General features: G+C 34.1%; 1 protein-coding gene across 1 annotated transcript in view; it reads right to left on the reverse strand.

The window, feature by feature from the left end:
- Nucleotides 1–16,580, reverse strand: part of LOC135136119 (somatostatin receptor type 2-like) — a 356,309-nt gene that overhangs the window by 168,505 nt on the left and 171,224 nt on the right. The window contains exon 3 of the mRNA XM_064065251.1: nt 8,316–8,374. The gene's annotated coding sequence lies outside the window, so the exon portion shown is untranslated. The remainder of the gene's footprint in view (nt 1–8,315; nt 8,375–16,580) is intronic.

Here is a 16,580-nt window from a genome sequence, read left to right on the forward strand (position 1 = left end):
TCTGCCGTCAGTTTTGGAATACTTCTTTGATTTCGACCTAAATCGTGTTTCATTCCGTATCTCAAAAAATATTTTACTAGTTTACTGGCTTATCATTTGAAAACGGCTCAAGATAGTGATTTCCGGTTAATATTATTCGATTTCTCTGGGTTTGACGATCGCAACATGTGATTTTTGGACCGGGTAGATTAACCGTTCCGGCATGATGGAGCGATAAAATGGACGATGTCATTTTTCATTATTCAAAGATTCAAAAAAATTCAGCCGCCCTTTAGGCCAATTCTGGACACGGATCCATATTTAGGAGGTCCACATTAGTAGGCACAACAAATTTCAGGAATCTTGGTTACCGAATAAAAAAGTTATTCGACGTAATACAACCGTAAGATTTTATAGAGAATATGTCAGGAGGAATATTTCACAAAAAAATAAAAGTCTTCAGATTTGTCTGAAATTGAGTTTCTGGACTTAATTTAGACTGCAGAATTCATTTCGGCCATCAATTGTGGAATACTTATTCAATTTCAGCCAAAATCAAGTTTCGTTACTTATCTCAAAAAATATTTCTAAGTTAGGGGGTTATCATTTCAAAACGGTTATGTTGATCGACTTTTCGTTTATACCGCTCGATTCGTTGGAGTTTACTAGTGGGAACGTGTGACTTTGGACCGAATAAGTTAAGGTTTAAAAGACCGTTAAAGTGGACGACATCATTTTTCTACAGGTAGCACCATTACAAAAAAAAAAAAAAAAGATCAGGAAGTTCGTAGCTTAATTCTGAAGACACATTCCTTATCAGGACATCCAGATTAGTGAGTACAGTAACACTGAAGAATCTCTGTAATCGAATAAAAAAGTTAGTCTGACGTATCAAAATGGCCAGATTTTACATGGAATAAGTCAAGCGTTTAGGTCTGACAGACCGTTAAACTGGACTACGTCATTTTTCTTGAAAAAATAAAAGTCGCCCGATTTGCCTGATATTCAGTTTTCAGATTAATTTTGCACTGCAGAATTCATTTCTGCTGTCTCTAAGAAAATAAAGGGTAGAGGGTATACCATTTGGCAAAATCAGGCTTATCTTGGCAAGTACAGGCTCCGCCCACCCGCCCTTTGTTTTTTTCGAAGGTATGCCATTTGGCAATATCAGCTTAACCCTGACAAGTACTAGCCCCACCCACCCACCCTTTATTTTCTTAAGAATATTTTATTTGGCAATATCAGTCTGATCTTGGCCCGTACTAGCCCCGCCCACCTGTCTTTATTTTCCTAGAAGGCTAGTACTTGTTAAAATAAGACTGATTTTGGCAAATAACATATACCATAAGAAAGTAGAGGGTGGGTGGGCGGGACAAGTACTTGCTAAGATAAGACCGATTTTGGCAGATGACACATTCTAAGGAAACACAGGGCGGGTGGGCGGGCCTAGTACTTTCTAAGATAAAACTGATTTTGGCAGATCACATACATTCTAAGAAAACACAGGGCGGGTGGGCGGGGCTAGTACTTGCTAAGGTAAAACTGATTTTGGCAAATAACGTTCCGTCTAAGAAAATAGAGGGGGGTGGGTGGAGGCAAGCATTTTATAGTGATAACACTGATTTTGACATTCGTGAAAAAATGAAAATCTTTAGATTTTCCTGAAAATGAGTTTTTAGTTTAATTTAGACTGCAGAATTCATTTCGGCCATCAACTGTGGAATACTTATTCAATTTCAGCCAAAATCGAGTTTCGTTACTTATCTCAAAAAATATCTTTCTAGTTTAGGGACTCATCATTTCAAAATGGTTATCTTGAGCGACTTTCCGTTTATACTGCTTGATTCGTTGAAGTTTACTAGTGCGAACGTGTAACTTTTGGACCGAATAAGTTAAGCGTTCAGGTTTGAAAGACCGTTAAAGTGGACGCCATTTTTCTATAGGTGGCACCATTAGAAAAAAAAAAAATCATGACGTTCGTAGCTTAATTCTGAAGACGGATTCCTTATCAGGAAGTCCAGATTAGTGAGTACAGTAAGACTGAAGAATCTGTGTAATCGAATAAAAATGTTAGTCTGACGTATCATAATCGTGTGATTTTACATGGAATATGTCAGGCGAAATACTCCTGAAAAAATAAAAGTCGTCGGTCGTCCGATTTGCCTGAAATTCAGTTTTCCGATTAATTTTGCATTGCAGAATTCATTTCTGCTGTCTCTAAGAAAATAAAGAGTAGGGGGTATATCATTTGGCAAAATCAGGCTTTTCTTGGCAAGTACAGACTCCGCCCACCCGCCCTTTGTTTTTTTCGAAGGTATGCCATTTGGTAATATCAGTTTAATCTTGACAAATACTAGCCCCGCCCTTTATTTTCTTAGAGAGTAGGTCATTTACTTATTTTGGCAAGCACTAGCCCCGCCCACCCACCCTTTTTTTTCTTAAGGATATGTCATTTGCCAAAATCAGTTGTATCTTGGCAAGTACTAGCCCCGCCCACCCACCCTGTGTTTTCTTAGAATCTTTGTCATCTGCCAAAATCAGTCTTATCTTAGCAAGTACTGGCCCCGCCCACCCACCCTTTATGTTTTTCGAAGGTATGCTATTTGGCAATATCAGTTTAACCCTGACAGGTACTAGCCCCACCCACCCACCCTTTATTTTCTTAAGAATTTGTTATTTGCCAAAATCAGTCTTATCTTTTCAAGTACTATCCCCGCCCACCCGCCCTTTATTTTTTTAGAAGGATGGTACTAGTTTAAATAAGACTCCTTTTGGCAAATAACATATACCATAGGAAAATAGAGGGTGGGTGGGCGGGGCAAGTACTTGCTAAGATAAGACCGATTTTGGCAGATGACATACATTCTAAGGAAACACAGGGCGGGTGGGCGGGGCTAGTACTTGCTAAGATAAAACTGATTTTGGCAAATAACGTTCCGTCTAAGAATATAGAGGCGGGTGGGCGGGGGCAAGCATTTTATAGCGTAACATTGATTTTGACATTCGTGAAAAAATAAAAATCTTCGGATTTGTCTGAAAATGTGTTTCTAGTTTAACTCTGCACCGCAGAATTCATTTCTGCCAGCGGTTTTCGAATACTGCGTCGATTTATCTCGAAATTGGGCTTCACTACGTATTTCATAAAATAGTTTTGAGTTTACGGGCTCATCATTTACAGACAGTTCACGACATCGACTTTGGGTTTAGACCACTCGATTGTTTGAAGATTTGTGATCGCAACAGTTTTTTTTGACCGGATAGATTAACCGTTTAGGTTTCAGAAACCGATAACTGGATGGTGTGTCATTTTTCATCATATAAAAATTAACAAAAATCAGGTAACCTTTTAACGTAATTCTGAATATGGATTCTTAATAAGGAGGTCAAAATTAGTAAACGCAAGAAATTTCAGGAATCCTCGTTACCGAATAAAAAAGTTATTCGACGTATTACAACCGCAAGATTTTACGCGGAATATGTCAGGCGGAATATTTCACGAAAAAATAAAAGTCTTCAGTTTTGTTTGAAATTGGGTTTCTGGACTTAATTTAGATAGCAGAATTCATTTCGGCCAACAGTTGTGGAATACTTATTCAATTTCACCCAACATCAAGTGTTATTTTTTTATCTCAAAAAATATTTTTCTAGTTTAGGGACTCATCATTTCAAAAAGGTTATCTTGATCGACTTCCCGTTTATACCACTCGATTCGTTGGAGTTCACATTTGAGAGACCGTTAAAGTGGACGACGTCATTTTTCTATAGGTGGCACCATTAGAAAAAAAAAAATCAGGAAGTTCGTAGCTCAATTCTGCAGACGGATTTCTTATCAGGAGTTCCAAATTAGTGAGTATAGCAAGTTTGAAGAATCTCCGTTTACTCATAAGAAAGTTAGTCCGACACGATTTTACGAGGAATATGTCAGGCGGAATATTCATGACAAAATAAAAGTTGTCCGAATTGCCTAAAATTGAGTTTTCACATTAATTTTGCACTGCAGAATTCATTTCTGCTGTCTCTAAGAAAATAAAGGAAATAGGGTATAACATTTGGCAAAATCAGTCTTATTTTGGCAAGTGCTGGCCCCGCCCACGCGCCCCTTTACTTTTTTCGAATGTATGCCATTTGGCAATATCAGTTTATTCTTGGCAAATACTAACCCCGCCCACCCGCCCTTCATTTTCTTGGAAATTATGTCATTTGCCAAAACCAGTCTTATCTTGGCATATACTAGGCCCGCCCACCCGCCCGTTATTTTTCTAGAAAGCTAATACTTGTTAAAATAAGACTGATGTTGGCAAATAATATATATCTTAAGAAAATGAGGGTGGGTGGGCGGGGCAAGTACTTGCTAAGATAAGACCGATTTTGGCAGATGACATACATTCTAATAAAACACAGGGCGGGTGGGCGGGGTTAGTACTTTCTAAGATAAAACTGATTTTGGCAAGTAACCTACTTCCTAAGAAAATAAAGGGTACAAGGTATATCTTTTGCCAAAATCAGTCGAATCTTGGCAAGTACTTGCCCCGCCCACCTGCCCTTTATTTTCTCAAAGAGTAGCTCATCTGCCAAAACTAGTCTTATTTTGGCAAGTACTAGCCCCAAGCACCCACCCACCCTTTATTTTTTTCGAATGTATGCCATTTGGCAATATCAGTTTATTCTTGGCAAATACTAACCCCGCCCACCCGCCCTTTATTTTCTTGGAAAATATGTCATTTGCCAAAACCAGTCTTATTTTTTTATTTTTTTTTTATTTTTTTTTTTTTTTATTTTATTAATTACGTCCCCCAGCAGGCACTGAGGCCCAATTACAGGGGAACGGGGCATACACGTTACACCCAGAGCCATGGCGGGAATCGAACCCACGACCCAAGGTGTAGCGGGCAAGCATGATGCTAACTAGCCCACCTCTTGGCATTCACTAGGCCCGCCCACCCGCCCGTTATTTTCCTAGAAAGCTAATACTTGTTAAAATAAGACAGGTTTTGGCAAATCAAATTACCTTAAGAAAATAGAGGGTGGGTGGGTGGGCAAGTACTTGCCTTAGTAAGACCGATTTTGGCAGATGACATACATTCTAATAAAACACAGGGCGGGTGGGCGGGATTAGTACTTTCTAAGATAAAAGTGATCTTGGCAAGTGACCTACTCCCTAAGAAAATAAAGGGTAAGGGGTATATCATTTGCCAAAATCAGTCGAATCTTGGCAAGTACTTGCCCCGCCCACCCGCCCTTTACTTTCTCAGAGAGTAGCTCATCTGCCAAAACCAGTCTTATTTTGGCAAGTACTAGCCCCACCCACCCGCCCTTTATTTTTTTCGAATGTATGCCATTTGGCAATATTCTTGGAAAATACTAACCCCGCCCACCCGCCCTTTATTTTGTTGGAAAATATGTCATTTGCCAAAACCAGTCTTATCTTGGCATACACTAGGCCCGCCCACCCGCCCGTTATTTTCCTAGAAAGCTAATACTTGTTAAAATAAGACATATTTTGGCAAATCAAATTACCTTAAGAAAATAGAGGGTGGGTGGGTGGGCAAGTACTTGCCTTAGTAAGACCGATTTTGGCAGATGACATAGATTCTAATGAAACACAGGGCGGGTGGGCGGGGTTAGTACTTTCTAAGATAAAACTGATTTTGGCAAGTGACCTACTCCCTAAGAAAATAAAGGGTAAGGGGTATATCATTTGCCAAAATCAGTCGAATCTTGGCAAGTACTTGCCCCGCCCACCCGCCCTTTACTTTCTCAGAGAGTAGCTCATCTGCCAAAACCAGTCTTATTTTGGCAAGTACTAGCCCCACCCACCCGCCCTTTATTTTTTTCGAGGGTATGCCATTTGGCAATATCAGTTTACTCTTGGCAAGTGCTGGACACGGATCCACATTCAGTAGGTCCAAATTAGTAGACACAACAAATTTCAGAAATCCCCATTATCGAATAAAAAACTTAGTCTGACGTATCATAATCGCGAAATTTTACATGGAATATGTCAGGCAAAATATTCGTGAAGAAATAAAAGTCGTCCGATTTCCTTGAAATTCAGTTTTCAGATTAGTTTTGTATTGCAGAGTTCATTTCTGCTGTCTCTAGGAAAATAAAGAGTAAAGGGTATATCATTTGGCGAAATAAGTCGAATCTTGGCAAGTACTGGCCGCGCCCACCCCCCCCCCCCCTTTTATTTTCTTGGAAACTATGTCATCTGCCAAAATCAATCTTATTGTGGCAAGCACTAGCCCCGCCCACCCACCCTTTATTTTCTTAAGGATATTTTATTTGGCAATATTAGTCTTATCTTGGCAAATACTAGCCCCGCCCCCCGCCCTTTATCTTCCTAGAAGGCTAATGCTTGTCAAAGTAAGACTGATTTTGGCAAATCACATATACCATAAGATGGGTGGACGGGGCAAGTACGTGCTAAGATAAGATCGATTTTGGCAGATGACATACATTCTAATAAAACACAGGGCGGGTGGGCGGGGCTAGTACTTTCTAAGATAAAACTGGTTTTGGCAAATAAAATACCCTTTAAGAAAATAGAGGCATGGTGGGCGGGGGGCTAGCATTGTATAGATTCTTTGAAGATCTGTCATCACAAGATGTTTTTTTTGGACTTGATGGATTAACCGTTTCGGTTTCAGAAACCGATCAAATGGATGGTGTCATCAGGTAACTTTTTAGCGTAATTCTGAATACGGATTCGTAATAAGGAGGTCCAGATTAGTATGCACAAGAAATTTCAGGAATCTTCGTTATCGAATAAAAAAGTTACACCACACCATATGTCAGGGGAATATTTCACGAAAAAATAATAAATAAAATAAAAAACAAAAAAATTCAGGCCGCCCCTTAGGACAATTCTGAATACGGATCCGTACTCAGAAAGTCCAAATTAGTAATTACAGCAAATTTCGAAACTCCGTTATCAAATAAGAAAGTTAGTGCAACTTAACCAGAACAAGATTTTACACGGAATATGTCAGGGGAGATATGTCATGAAAAAATAAACATAATCTGTTGTGCCTGAAACTGACTTTCTGGACTAATTTCACACTACAGAATTCAAATATGCCATCAGTTTCAACCAAAACAATAAACCAAGAAAAGCAAAAATAAAAAAAAACTGCGTTTTATTGCGGCGAAAACCGCAGCTACAACTTTTATCGAAATGTACCAGAAATGGATAACATTACTTTACATAAAACCCCCCATTGCGTGCAGCGAAACGCCACCATCTTTGTCAACTTTACACCTGAATTTCATTACTTTCGGAAAGTTTGATACCTCGGATACACCAAAGTACACCTTTACGATTACGAGCCCCAGCTAGTCCCATTGTAAACAGTTTCCTTGCTACGAAAATGATAAAATTTATAAGCATCCGACTATTACGTGACGCCCTAATAAAACGCGTCACTCAAGTCAAAACCACATCCGGCTTCAACAAAGTATGCCTCAAGAATTTCCCGACATAGATTAATACGCAGCCCCTAAAATTCACCAGATTTTATCGTTGTTTCAATAAAGTTGTTGTGTATCACACCGAGTTTAAGCGAAACGCTTCCGCCAACCGGGTGACGTGTTAATAATTAGTTCACGACTGTATTAAATATACGAAAATCGGGATTAAATATGCCATACATTACGTTTAGAATTTTTGCACTTCGTGTACGAAAAGTGGCAAATTAATTCCGTTTCAAAACGAACTGGAAAAGCCTCGGGTTCTTTTCTTTGTCAGGAGCGATTTTCTATTCGCTTTATTATTATTAAAAACGGGATTAAAAGCAATAAGAACAAAGCTGTGTTGACGTCATTTGTTTGCTACGTGTTACAGCTGCACTTGACGAGTTCTTTATTTAAAAAAAATGAGTATTTTCACGAATCGATTTAAGTTCGTCATCGTTGCAGTCCAGGAAATTAAAATGCGCTCCAAGAACAGAAACGAGTTATTTCGGAGGAAATGGTGTCGAACTTGGCAATATCCTTCAAATCGGAGCTTCTATTAAAAGATTGCTATTTACCACGTAAATTTTTACAAAGAGTGCGGACTAAGGGATTAAAGAACATAATTAATGTTTGTTCATGATAAAAATAAATTATCGTTGATAGGAAAACGTGTAATAAACCATATGGTTTGCTGACAGATTATCGGCCAGTGATTTACTTAATATGTTTACTCTATACTTAAAATAGAAAGATATGTTGTAAAGCAGGCAGACGCGTTTTATTGTAATCTAAGATTATTTCAGCGTTGTTTAATATTAACCGTGCGTAATGGCCACTTTACCACCCTGCATTAGTATAATGACCCATTACAACACACTCACCATGTTGAAGACACCTGACCAATAAATCCTCGATAGCCCTCCGACGTCCACTTCCAATTCTGTAACGAACAAAATTAAAAATTAATTCTAGCATAAAGTTTATTGTTTCTTGGATGACGTCGTGACGCTCTCTATACGACCCAGTAAACCGAAAATAATAAACCTGCTTTATAGTAAAACAAACGAGGACCATCGGAATATTTCCGGAACTGGAATGGGTCGCTGTTTATGAAGGATTCGAGAGGACACGGCGTCATTTTCATGATGTCCTTAAACTTGTCACTGCCAGAATATAACTTTAACGCGGTCTTATCTGGGTCTGGATGGAGAGCGAGCCTAATCGGCCGCTTTTTCACACGTTAAGAGTGGCAATTTGTGTGTAAAAAATGGCAGAAAATTTTTATAATCTAATTAGGAATTAATTCCCTGTTTATTTTCGTCGCGGTGTTTTTCGCTTTGGATCTACGTCACTGACATTAAAGGTTTAAAGTTTAGCCGGCTTTGTTAATTCGCTGCAAAGTGATCCGTAACCCCGTTGTTTTGGTGGAAGAGAGGAGATCAAACACGTAGTCGAGAAGTCGAAAAAATTAACTTCAACATCAAAGCGAAAACGAAAATTGTAAGTTTTTTTTGGGTGTAGGGAGATAATATCGGAATTCTGGGTGTTTTTACAAAAGTTTCAAAAGTCTATAACGTCATTAACAGGGAATGATTAGTTTGTGTATGGATTTTCAGATTTATTGACGAATTCAATAATTTTGTTTGTTTTAAAATCCCAGCACATACATTTACTGTTGTACGTGATTTGAATGTGATAATCAAAGCCTGACACTGAAAGCAGCTACCACATTAAACAAAAATAGTAGGGTACAAAGAGATAACTTTATTAGTTACACTGCTGTCGTCCTTATAACACGAGACGCATAAAGTTTCATTGATTGGGGTTGGAACTGTATTACACGAGAGAAAAGTGTTTCCATAAATTTGTTAATGTGGATATTAGCAAGAAAAGTCAATAAAATTGGAGACAGATGGAAAAAAGTGGTCGAGGGTTATTTTGCTAGAACTTCCCTCACCCTTGAACTAACAAATCTCACTTATTTGAAATATTATATATTTTTTGAGATTTTTGTTTTCTAATTAAAAAATGCTTTTCAAGAAATCGAAAAATAGAAAAATTGAAAGACCGAAAAAATGAAATATAAAAAAGATGAAAGATCGAGCAGTAGGCGCATAAAAAAAATTGAAAAATGGAAAAATCCAGAAGTTGAAAAACTCCCATTTATTTAAATGTTGAAAAATTGGGACATCTAGAGCTTAAAAAAAATCGGGAAATCGTAAAGCCAAAAAATTGAAAAAATTGAAAAACCGAAATGTCGAGAAATGGAAAATTCGGAAAACCGGAGAATTGATTTAACAAGTTTTAAAATAGTTAAATCGAAAAACTGACGAATCGAAAAAGGTAAAATCAAAAAATTGGAAATTATCGTAAAACTGAAAAATTATATAATCGAAAAATTGAAGGATGAAAAAGTTGACAAATCGAGGAATTAAAAAAACCCAACGAAAAACTGGAAAATCGATAAATCGAAGAGTGGGAAAATCGAACATTTAAAATATCGAAACATCGAGAAAACAAAAACCTGAAAAAGTGAAAAATTGAAGGATCGAAAAAACCAGGAATTGAAAAATTCCTAAAATTTAAACGTTGAAAATTTGAGAAATCGAAAGTTTGGAAAAATTTTAAAAACTGAAAAACCGAGAAGTCGAGAAATCGAAAATTCGGGAAATCAAAAAATTGAATTAAAAATTAGAATCGGGAAATCAAAACATCAAAATATCGTTAAATTGAAAAATGGACAAACCAAAAAGTGTAAAATGAAAAAAATTGAAAATGAAACATCGAAAAACTGAAAAATAAAAAAAAATGAAAAAAAATATAGCGAAATCGAAAATCAGAATAATCGAAAAATTGACAAATCGTAACATCGAGAAATTTAACGTTGAAAAGATCAAGAAATCGAAAAAATGAATAAATGAAAAAATGGAAAATTAAAAAACCGAAAAATTTAAACACCCAAGAATTGAAAAACATTGAATGAACTAAAACCGAAAAAATCGAGAAACCTAAACATCAAAAAATTTAAAAATCTAAGTATCAAAAAATGATAAATTGAATGGAAAAATTGAAAAATCGAAAAACTGAAGAGTTGAAAAATTGGAAAATCAAGAAATCGAAACATAAAAAGACGAAAAACTAAAGAACTGAAGAAGCAAAAAATTGGTCAACGGAAAATCGAAATGTAGTAAATTTTCGATTTTTCCTGCTTTTCAATTTTTCCGTTTCTTACTTTGAAGAATCGAAAAACTGAAAAATCGAATACCCGAAAATTTAAAAAAATGGAAAAATTGAGATGTCGGGAAATCTAAAATTCGAAAAATCACGAAATTAACTTGGCAAGTTTTAAAATCGTTAAATCGAACAATTGCTAAAACGAAGAACGCTAAATTAAAAAATTGAAAAACTTAGAATTAAAAAAATCGAAAAATTGAAGAATCAAAAAAATGACAAATCGAGAGATTAAAAAACCCAAAACTGAAATGTCGAAAGAGTGGAAAATCGAAACATCGAAAAATTGGAAAATCGAAGAATCGAAAAGTCGAAAAATCGAGAAATCAAAAAATTGAAAAATTAAAACATCACTTGGAAAAAACGAGAAATCGAAAAATTGGAGAATTGAAAAACAAAAAATCAAAAATTTTATAATTCGAAACATTGAAAGATCTAAAACTGAGAAAATCGAGAAATGTAAACATCAAAAAGAATTGGAAAATTGAAGTGTTGAAAAACTGGAAAATCGAGTAATCGAAAAATCAAAAGTGAGAAATTTTTTATTTTTCCAAGTTTTGGATTTTTCATTTTGAAGAATCGAAAAGGTGAAAAATCGAAAACCTGAAAATTTAAAAAGTGAAAAATTGAAACATCTAAAAGTTGAAGAATGGAAATATGTATTGAAAAATTCCAAAACTGAAGTCAGTAAATAAAAAATAAAAAAAAATGAAAAATCGAAAAATCGAAAAGTGAAAGGCTGAAAAAACAAGAAATTGAAAAATTACCAAAATGTAAACGTTGAAAATTTGAGAAATCGAGAGTTAGAAAAATTTTAAAAATTAAAAAATCGAGAAGTGGAGAAATCGAAAATTCAAGAAATCAAAAAATTGAATTAAAAAATTAAAATCGGGAAATCAAAACATCAAAATATCGTTAAATTGAAAAACTGACAAATCGAAAATAGAAGAAAACCAAAACTGAACTTGCGAAAAATTGGAAAATTAAAACTTGGAAAATGTGGAAGATCGAAAAATCGAAAAGTTGAAAAATCGAGAAATTTAAAGTTGAAAAGATCAAGAAATCAAAAACATGAAGAATTGAAAAATTGGGAAATTAAAAAACCAAAAAATTTAAACACCGATGAATTGAAAAACATTGAATGAACTAAAACCGAGAAAATCGAGAAACATCAAAAAATTTAAAAATCTATTTATCAGAAAATGAAAAATTGAAAAATCGAAAAACTGAAGAGTTGAAAAAATGAAAAAGTAAAAAATCGGACAATGGAAAATCGAAAAGTAGGAAATTTACCATTTTTCCTGCTTTTCAAGTTTTCCGTTTCTCACTTTGAAGAATCGAAAAACTGAAAATCGAAAAACCGAAAATTAAAAAAAAATTGAAACACCGAGATATCGGGAAATCTAAAATTCGAAAAATTGGGAAATTGAATTAGCAAGTTTTAAAATCGTTAAATGGAAAAATTGATAAACCGAAGAACGTTAAATTAAAAAATTGAAAAACTTAGGGTTAAAAAAATCGAAAAATTGAAGAATAAAAAAATTGACAAATCGAGAAATTAAAAAACCCAAAACTGAAATGAAACATCGAATAGTTGAAGAATGGAAATATGTATTGAAAAATTCCAAAACTGAAGTCAGTAAATAAAAAATAAAAAAAAAATGGAAAATTGAAAAATCGAAAAGTGAAAGGCAGAAAAAACACGAAATTGAAAAATTACCAAAATTTAGACGTTGAAAATTTGAGAAATCGAGAGTTTAGAAAAATTTAAAAAATTGAAAAATCGAGAAGTGGAGCAATCGAAAATTCAAGAAATCAAATAATTGAATTAAAAAATTTAAAATCGGGAAATCAAAACATCAAAATATCGTTAAATTGAAAAATTGACAAATCGAAAAATGTAGAATTAAAAAAATTGAAAATGAAACATCGGAAAACTGAAAAATAAAAAAAAAATGGAAAAAAATAGCAAAATCGAAAACCAGAAGAATCGAAAAATTGACAAATCGAAAATTGAAGAAAACCAAAACTGAACTGGCGAAAAATTGGAAAATTGAAACATCGAAAAAGTGGAAGATCGAAAAATCGAAAAGTCGAAAAATCGAGAAAAAAATTTAACGTTGAAAAGATCAAGAACTCGAAAGAATGGAGAATTGAAAAATTGGGAAATTAAAAAACCAAAAAATTTAAACACCGAAGAATTGAAAAACATTGTTTGAAACATCACTTGAAAAGAACGAGAAATCGAAAAATTGGAGAACTGAAAAACGAAAAATTTAAACACCGAAAAATTGAAAAAAACAAAGAAAAATAGACAAATTAAAAAATCGAAAATCAGAAGAATCGAAAAATTGATAAATCGAAAAACTGGAAAATCGAAAAGTCGAAAAACCGAGAAATTGAAACATCGAGACATTTAAAGTTGAAAAGATCAACAATCGAAAAATTGAAGAATTGAAAAATTAAAAAACCGAAAAATTTAACCACCGAAAAATTGAAAAAACGTTGAATGAACTAAAACGGAGAAAATAGAGACCTAAATATCAAAAAATGTAAAAATCGAATTATAAAAAATGAAAAATTGAAGAGAAAATTGAAAAATCGAAAAATTGAAGAGTTGAAAAATTGAAAAACTAAAGAATTAAAAAAGTAGGAAATTTTCGATTTTTCCTACTTTCCGTTTTTTCCGTTTCTCATTTTGAAGAATGGAAAAAGTGAAAAATCGAAAATTTAGAATCGCCATATTGAAAAATTTCAAAAATTGGAAAATTGATAAGTCGGTGAATTGAAAAATCGAAGAAAAATTGAACAATGGTAAAACTGAAACAGGAAAATTGGGAAATCGAAAAATTGAAAAATCGATAAATTGAAAAGCGGAAAATGGAACATTTAAAGAGTCAAACTGAAAAATTGGGAACTCGGGAAATCGAAACATTGGAAGTTCGAGAAATCGAGAAATGGAAAATTTAAAAAAGTGAAAAATCGCAAAGTCGAAAAGTCGATGAATTGAGAAACCGTAAACTTAGTATCGTTAAAATTAGAAAAATTGACAATTTGAGAAATCGTGAAGTGGGAAATTCAAAAAACAGAAAAATCGAAAAATCAAAAATCGTTCAATCGAAAAATTGGCGAATCGAAACATGTAAAATCGAAATTGAAAAATCGAAAACTGGAAAAATAAAAAAAATAACAAACAAATCAATAAATTAAAAAAAAGCAAAACTGAAGTGTCGAAAAATTGGGAATTCGAAAAATTAGAAAATCGAAACATCGAAAAATTCCAGGAACGAAAAAACCGAGAAATCGAAAAATAAAAAATCGATTGCAATCCGAAAAGATGGAGAAATCGAAAAATTGAAGAATTGAAAAATCGTAAAATAAAAAAATGGAAAAATTTAAAATTGAAAAATTGAAAAACGCAAAATCAAAAATGTGGTTATTCCGAACATTGAAAACCCGAAAAATCTAAAACAGTAACGTCGAGAAATCTAAAAACTGAAAAATCTAAATATCAAAAATCAAAAAATTGATGAATAGAGCAATAGAAATCGAAAAATCAAAAAATTAAAAACCCAAAACTGAAATATCGAAAAATTGGAAAATCGAAACATCAAAAATTTGGAAGAACGAAAAATTGAAAAGTCCTAAAAACCAAGATATCAAAAAATCGAAAAATTGAAACACCGAAACATTGAAAAAACAGGAAGATCGAGAAATCTAATTATGAAAAATCGAAAAATTGAAGAACCCAAATATTGAAAAATTCCATAGGCGAAATGTCAAAGAATTAATAAATTTAAAAATCTAAGAAAAATTGTACAATCCCAAAACTGAAACAGAAAAATTTAGAAATCGAAAATTGATAAAATCGAACATTTAAAAAATCGAAAAATTGAGAAAATAAAAACCTGTGAAATTGAAAAATTGAAGGATTGGAATGTAAGGAATCGAGAAATCGAAAAATTGAAAAGTTGAAAAATCGAAATATTGAAAAATCGAAATACTTAAAATCGAAACATCAAAAAATTGAAAAATTGAGAAATCCAAACATCGACATTCGGAAAATTAAAAAAAAAATCGAAATTTTGGAACTACAGAATTCGAAAAATTGATAATTTGAGAAATCGTGAAGTGGGAAATTCAAAAAACCGAAAAATCGAAAAACCCAAAAACGGGAACTCTAAAAATCAAAAATTTAGAAATGCAAAAAATTGAAAACTTGAAAAATCAAAAAACTTAAGGAAAGAAAAACTGAAATATTGGAAAAAAACTAAAAATTTGAAAACACCAGAAATGAAAAATCGGTTAATCAAGAAATCGAAAATTTAGAAACGCCAAAAATTGAAAAATTTAAAATTCAAAAACCGAAATATGGAAAAATTGAGTAACCACTTATACCACAAGTGGAGCAGTAAGTCTTTTTCTAAAATTTAAATAACATTTACTAAAATGTGACAACAGTCGTTCCGATAGTTTCGGCGATTATCTGTCTAATAAAAATCAAGACAGACCATGGACGGACAGACAGATATTTTTCGTACCCTAGGGATCATGAAACGTCAAAAAAACATGAAAGTAGCCATTCGCCCGACGGACTCCATCACAATACTTCCTAACTTACGTTTAGAAGTAAAAATGAGCACCAAGTTGTAAGTACGTTTCACTTTATCTCGAGGGAAACTTATAAAGACGTTACTCTTATTCGAAATCGAGTTTAAGCCATAGACAATTTTTTGTTTCCTAGAAGTTCCTCGCAGTATAAAACTGAAACCCTTCGTCACTTCAGAGACTTGTTTTCATTGTTTCTCGGAGAATTTTATAGCAACTTTTCTCGAGTTTATTTTAAACCACCCCTCCACCTTTCACACAGTATTTCATGATTTAAATCCTCTCCATTTAATTGAAAGTAGGCGTCTTCGCATAAGGAAGTTCTGATCCGAACGGAAATGAGGCCATAATTCGAGATAACGCAATATAAATTGGAGAGTGTTTCAGTTTTTGCCTGAGACATTTAATTTGTCTGAAATATGTGTTGTTGTTTGAAAAAGCGTTTTAGCCGCCCTAACGTCGCTCGAGTAATTTAAGGATCTGTGACGTGCAGAGTGGGGATTAAGAGGTTCGAACCACCCTCCCCACTGCAGCACAGCAGTTTATTATTTCTTCCTCACACGCCCGCGCAACTACAGTTTACCATATTAAAATCAGTTTTCTTTAAGTTTGCAGAACACGTTACTTTGGGTAATAATTTTAGGCGCTTCGTGTTTCTGGTTGCACCCCCGAGGACAAGGACCGGAATCGAGACATTTAGCCCGTTTATTAAAAGAAAGTGCCTCGGAATTCCTCTTTCTTATTCGCTTCCGTTCTGTTTACCCTGTTTTGCATAAGCCTAATATAATTACTTACCATATTTACATACTCGAAATTTATTAGTCGGCTGAAAATTCTTGCGTTAATTAAGTGACACACTATCCTGGCACGTCACCAATTTGTCCTGGACTGTTTTGGTTAATGAAATCTAATTCGATGAAGGTGGAATTTCGCCGGCAAACTTCTCGATTGAATTGAATTTCTTGGCGAAGTGCAATTAAAAGTTGGAAAAGTCCGTGGAGCCGCTCTTCTATTTATTTATCACCCAAGTGATCGTCTGTCAAATGAATCGTGCGACGAAAATAAAAACAGGAAAGAAGTGTAATCCTTCAAATGTACGTTATTCTACTTGTGGCAGCTCGGCTACTTAGTATTCAATTTTTTTTTAACGAAACAAAATTGCGAAATTGTTTTCGTGACTGAAATATATTCGCTGCAACTTAAAATAAATTGCTACTAAATTTGTATTGAGTATGGGCACTGACAAGCAACGAAGTTAATAATCAGGGAGGCGACGGGCTTGCTTGCTTTGAAGAGACTGTTTGTCA

This window comes from Zophobas morio, unplaced genomic scaffold (assembly GCF_036711695.1).
Source record: "Zophobas morio isolate AGI-343-1 ecotype UQ-CSIRO unplaced genomic scaffold, CSIRO_AGI_Zmor_V1 ptg000026l, whole genome shotgun sequence".
NCBI classification, from domain to species: domain Eukaryota; kingdom Metazoa; phylum Arthropoda; class Insecta; order Coleoptera; family Tenebrionidae; genus Zophobas; species Zophobas morio.